Below are 7,003 nucleotides of genomic sequence, written 5' to 3' on the forward strand. Positions count from 1 at the left end.
GTTTAACATTTTTCTTAAGTACTTTGGGATCATAAAGTCAGCTCAAACTGAGTATAGACAACTTATTGCCATTGCCAGAGGATCTGGCAAATAATCTGTTGAGAAGATTATTTTTCCTCATCTACAAGCACAGGATTCTTGGTTGCACGCACACGGTCTGGAACATTTGACAGAAGTGCAACTGAGCAAAGTGCAGAGCTTGATTATATACATGTTTTTCTAAATCCAGTTCACAAAACTAGCCTGTCTGACCTCAGATGAAGTATAAACTGCAAGTTCCAAAGCTACAGCTGAGATCCCCCTGAAGAAAGAAATTAATACTATTAGCACAAGTCAGGTCTGCATGTTCCTGGCCCATATACTTTTCTAATGAGATTATTAAATTGTTAAAGGGGCAAAGATAGTGATCCCCCAAGGCTTCATAGAAAAATGTGTGAAGATATACACAAAGGTGACTTTAGACATTGAAAAGTCTAAGAAAAGGTCTGAAGTCTGGACTCAAATGAAGCATGAGCTATTAAATATTGTCATCTAGGCCAGCAATAGAGACCATACTGAGTGAAAGGGCACATTAGGAGACAATCACCATCACATTGATGCCACATAAAAGGAATTGCCTGTCCTCTGCTGTCCTCTCCAACAGAAGGATTTAACAACAATGACTAGAAACAACTATATAATAGTTACATTATTCTCTGTCCCCCTCAGCAGCTTTCTTGCAAGATGCTACAATTAAATAGACAATCTTATGTACGTCTCAATTTATTTTTCTAGATATGTAAATACTGACAAGCTCAATAGGCTGCTTAGTATGTGTGATTTCAAGCCATTAATTTGAAATGTAGCTTCAGACTCCTGACCAGTATTTCTCCTCGTTCATAGTCCAAAGGGTTGCAGGGAGAAAGTGTCAAAAGAACAAAGAACCTGCTCAGACAGACTGGAGCTGTTTCCAGACTTCACACTGAAATTAAAAAACAGTTTTAGCAAAACATAGGTCATCACTTGCTGACATTTTATTCAACAGAAAACTGAAAACCTGTTGCCTGGATGTTCAAAAATTAAAGTTGTATTCATCAGAGACATGGAGCTAAAAAGTCACAAGAAGAAGGTGTAAAACCAGCTGTATAGCTGGGTCTCCGATTTATCCCACGGCTCTCACTTGAGACTTCTCTGTCTCTAAATCCCAGAAAGAAGGACATAAGGGCATGAAACCTTGACTCTTTCAGGCTTACTGTGATAATTCTGTTTTCCTGTATTAGGGATGAATGCAAACTGTTATGTTCCCTGCAAAATATAAAGAGTGTCTAATTAGAGACCAGATGTTTACATCCTGGTTTATGCCTAAACAAATACACAGTGACAGGAAAGCATACGAAGTACAATTCAGCAAGAGCAAAATGTTATTTAAGGTCATATGGGAAAGCACTGAGTAATGGATTTTTCTCAACTGGATAGAAAAAATACAACTCCCTCTCTCTTTAAAAAAATACAAGCCACCCTTTCAAATGGTGGGATATTTGCAACAGAGATACACTGCCATCACAGCATTGAACCGTGTGTTGTCACAGAAAAATCATAGCTTTCAGCCTTTATAAATAAAGAGAAGGAATAAAATGGGGTAAAATATAAGGAATGAGCAAAATTTCTGGTGAGATAAGGATGTTGAGACTCAGACAGCTTTCAGAAATCAAGTTCAGTCTTATCATGAGCCTAAATATCTCCCCACTGAACATTCAAAGTTTATGGTCATGGGTTTAATTTCAATATGCGTTTTTATTAAATAAAGATTACATATTTTATTTTTCTCACAGAAGCTGTATAAGAATTTCAGAGGAATTGGTGGCAACGTAATGAAAAAAGGTTTTGGAAATTATGCGGAGTGAAACAGTAAGATTGCTTTGGCAGTTTGGCATTCATTGGCTTGAACGTTTTACTTATACCTCTTCATAGAAGATTTCATTCGGTTATTTGCATGATTATTCAAAAACACAGAGAATTTTATTTTAACACAAGATGTCTAGAAGGGCAACTAGACCAAGGCCAAAGGTTAGTCTTGGAAAGGTTGGCCTGTCTGGAAAGGTTATTCTTAATGAATCCCAGACAGGCAAAAATATAAAATATTTGTCAAAGTGAGGATGGATGCAGTAGCAGCACCAGGTGGGAAGGAAGCATCTTTGCAGAGCAGCGCCTTAGGGTAGCACCTTATCCAGCACTTCAGCCTGTGACTGGGTATTCTTCCTGCTCTGTTTCTGGTGGAACATATAAACAGGTTATGTCTGTAGTAGAGTTACAAGACTTGCCAGATGGACATGAATGGTTGAAGACAGACCAGTAAACACATTAGTCAAGCATTTGAGACACTGGCTGGTGAGAAATAAGTAGTAAGTAAGCAAGTATGAATGTTAGGATTGTCTTATTTAACACTTTCATCAGTTAGCTGGCAAAAGGAGTATACAGCCTAGTACTGAAATCTGTATAGGATACTAAACAGGGAGGGATCAGGATAATGAAATACAGAGAAGTCACAACATAAAGTTTTACACCGATGAAGACAAATAGAAGAAAAAAAAACAAAACACCTCAAGACAAGAACATAGAGTGTTTTGGTTAATTTTACAAAAAAAGTCCCTTGGGAAAATGATACATAGCTTATATTCTCTACTCATTTAAACAACTCATGCACTTCTTAAATGCAATATACAGATTCTTGGAAGAGCCTTTGATTAAAGTTCCTCACATCAGTCATAGGTGTTACAACATAGATTCTTTGACGGAGACTAACAGAGCAAAAGCAAAAATAATTCATAGGAGATGTCAACAAATTAACACCTTGTCTGGATCCTGTTAGGAATTTTGAATCAAAATTATATTTCAGATTTAGTTTAGAAAACTATCTTATAGAATGAAGTGTGAGATAATTAAAATGAATCAATTCATATTCTCTAGGGCCCAATTTTTAGAGTTTGAAGACATCTAATAATTCCATGGAAGCAACAAAAGGCTTGAGAGTGGTAGCATACATAATTATCCCAACACCTAGGCCTTCAGTAACCACAGGAAAATCGCTTCCTGCATTCCCTCTTGCACTGGTGTAGCAGGGGCTGGGGAAGGATGAAGACAGAAGGACTCTGGCTTAATAAATGTAGGATGAATATAAATAAGTATTGTCTAGCACTAAGATCTAATAGACTGTGCAGTGAACTCCCAAAGGAGACCTTGCTTGAGACTCTTAAGAGCAGGATGATTAAGGCATTGGTGAATATACTCAGGGGAGCTATCCTGCAGTGGCAGAGAAATGGGCTAGAAGACAAAACAGGTAATTTCTGGCAACTTCAAGGCATGGAATTCCATCCCCAGCAGCCATTCAGAAAACTCCAGAGAGGCAAGGTTATTTCCTATGTACATAAAATTCGTGTATGGGAATCAGAAAGTCCTGTATTCAGCATATAAATGCACACAGTTGTGTGATTTTAATACAGAATATAAATAAACAGTGACAGAGATGCTTAAGATATACACACAGTAGCTGACAAGGTATTGCTCTCAATGTATCTGAATGCAAAATGGGATATGGCTGCTCTGTATTACATTCCTTTCGATTTTTAAGTTTTTCCACATTCTTCAAGGGTTGGACAATTTTTGCAATTTATTTACTCTTAGCATTAAACAGTACCAAGGGTGAATTTACATCTGATCCTTAATCCAAATGGACTTTCTCAGCAATTAAAATCTGTGTTTAAAATAAAAAGTTTTAATATTGTGACATTCAAAAGGCAACCAAAGGTTTTCACTGATTATAAGTAGAAAGAGGAAATAATGTATTATTCAAGCTCCAGAGCTTGCTTAATGCAAGATCAATTTTGTTAAGTGTTGCTTAGCAATGGATTATGAGTGCAGATCCTGAATACTAATGCAGGATGGGTATGGCAGCATATTCCTGTGAAAGTACACTTTAAAAAGGAAAGGATTTTCCTGGTGAACCACAGACAAATAAATACCTGCAGAGTTCCATAAACAAAGAGAGCTCCCATCTTCTTCACCTCTTTCATCATTTATTGTTACCAAGCCACATAGCAGGAACTTTTAGATCATCTTTGTTGTTTTCCAGGTATGTACCCAAAATGCTGAGAGCCTGCTCCCAAATCCTGAGGCAGGCAGCAAAACCATACAATGGCACAGCATTAAGTCAAAGCAACAGGATCAAGTTTTGGTAATAGTTTTCCAGAGGATGTGAAATTTTCTTGTGATATTTTGTATCTGAAATCCAATATATCAAGTTGCTTATATTCATTATGTATCTATCTAAGACTTTTTTCTTCTCATAGACAGTGGTGGCATAGTTCTCCCTTATAATCAGAGCAAAGACCTTATTGCTTGGCATTTAGCTGTTTTTGTTGTTGCTGTAAAAGAAAGTACCCATCACCTTATGCAGAAAAATCCTGTATCTCATTTTATCCTGTATTTTATTTTTAAATGGTCTGTAGAAGAGATGACAAGTGGGACAGGCTATGTTCTGAGAATGATGGACTGCTGGAGAGAAACAGAGGTGCAGCAGCCGCGGAGCCATGGAAGATTTGCACCTGAAATGGAAGTTGCAAGGTGGGTTTGCTTTGATTGAGATTCCTTGCACAAACTAAGTCTACCTCATGCATCTGAAAAGAGTCTGCTCTGACACCACTTTAACAAAGCACTAACAATGCTGCTTTGTTCTAAATATAGACCCCTCTATATTTAAGGTTGCAGTACAGTTTGTAATGTAGATTGCAACTTTTAACTACAGCTTTGGAAAACCCTAAAGATGGCTGAATGTCATTTTGACCTTTTACATGAGATACATTCTCTATTGTTTTTATAGTACTTGATTACTTGAATTTCTTTACTTTTTGTATGAAATTGAAATAACATAAAGATTTTTATATTATACCATTGTTTAAAACTTCTGCATGTTTATTCTAAACCCTGATTTTATTAACTAGCATTTTTCTGTCACTTCACAGACTTGATCATACAGGATGAAGCACACTAAGATCATTGTTCTGGAAGCTATCAAATTTCCTAGCATCTGTCTACATGACTCTTTTGGGACTTTGATGTTACTTTTCTAAGTCTGTCTTTGCCTAAGATGTAAATTTATAAAAAAGTAGTTATTTGACTCTCGTTAATTATTGTCCAATCTGTGTTAACAGGTTTTGCCTAATAAAATAATAGGTTTTCAAGTATATTTCTTCCTAATCCTCTACTTTCCCTGCAAATTGGGAAATCCTACTTGCATGTTTTCCTCCCCTCACCCAGCTTTATTTACTACATCTCATTTTCTTTAAATGTGGCTTTAAATGAAGTACAGATTTGGTTTGGGGTATCTCTTTGGGGAACTGAGGAGAAAAATATATGTGTATGTAGATGTGTGATTGTTGGTCCTCAGACTGCTTTCAACTAATAGTTAGACTGTAAACTTTTCAGGACAAGGGCAGCCTCATAGTCTACATCTGTTGAAGCAACGGGATCCAGTAGCTGACTGCTATCTTCAGCCATAACATTAAAAATAATTACTAGTGTTTATATTATAACATCAACCAGGGATTTCAGAGTTCATACATAAAATATGAGACAGTCCTTGCCAGAGCCCTTATAGCAGAAGTTAGTTCAGCAAAGTGCTTAAACATAGATATGACCTTGTGAGTAAACTTACAGACAACTTCTGGGTTTTTTCTGTTGTTTTGGTTTAGTTTTGTTTTTTCTTCTTTTTCCTTGTTTTTTTCTTTAAAGCTCTTGCTCCCCAACTTGGCAGGGTGTTTAAGTAATTCACACTCAGAAATTCAATAAAGACCTTCAGAGAAACCTTATTGCTCAAGATCAGGATGGTCTGACTAGTCAGGTCTCAGATAAGCAGCAGAAAATCTGCTGGCCTGTTTTTTCATGCACTTTTCTTGATTGGTAAACCCTAGATAGCATTTATTTTCTCTCCCACTCTCATAAGCTTAGATATGGGCCTTTTTTTCTTTTCAGAAAGCTGCTTTCATTCACTATTACTTCAGACATTTGTCTTCCATTGGAGTTCTTGCTTAGATTACGTTTTCCTTATGTCTCATACTATAGGAAGAAAGTGGAATGCCGTGTCTGTAATACGAGGGTAAAAAATTTGCTATGGAACTGGCTACAATGGGTATGTTCAGGGCCCTCTACTGAGTGAGTTATATGTTCAGCTGCGTCCAAGGCTTGCAAAGGTAAGCATTTGAATAATTCTTTTATGAAAGGTTCTTCTGGCTCAGGAAGCATGGTCCACCTAACCACTGTTGTCTGCAATAACCAACAGGAACCCAGGCTTCATGATTTTGAGATCTCTCTACCACATGTAAGGAACAGGAGTTTTCACAACTCAAAGTATCCTGTGACTTTCTTCACCACTAGCATCACTGCATTCATTACGCACTCATAGCACACAACTGTATATTCATCCAGCGCTCAGCAGGCACCTTCCTTATCCATCCAGCTCTGCATGCACTCCCCGCATATACACTAACTCATTGAACAACAAAGCTTTTCAGTGAAATGAACATCTACCTAAAACACAGTTCGTATCTTCAAAATACAGCTGTGCTCCTGTCTTCAGCCCCAACAACAATTGCTGTGACGTAGCTATGTATGATAAATTTAATAAACCTGGGTCAAAGCAAATGCTGAATACCATTATGGGCAGGACTGTGCATTTACAAAAAAAGCCAGTCAGGCCTAATTTTAGAATTCATATTTATAGTGTGCAATCTTATTCATGAAAACAGCCTCCCTGAAGTCACTGTCTATACTCTTTTTAGTGAATATTGCTCACTAAATATGAATATGAAAAGCAATTTTTAAATTGATGTGATTATTCTCCTAGATAAAATTTTCCTTAAAATGTACCTAAGTAGCTGAGATAGGGTGAAAAAAATCAATCATCTCTGAAACTAGGAAATGCTGCTATGATCTTTAATTATATGTGTCGAATTAAGACTGTCACATTGAA

This window comes from Platalea leucorodia, assembly GCF_965183815.1.
Source record: "Platalea leucorodia genome assembly, chromosome: 11".
In the NCBI taxonomy this organism is placed as follows: domain Eukaryota; kingdom Metazoa; phylum Chordata; class Aves; order Pelecaniformes; family Threskiornithidae; genus Platalea; species Platalea leucorodia.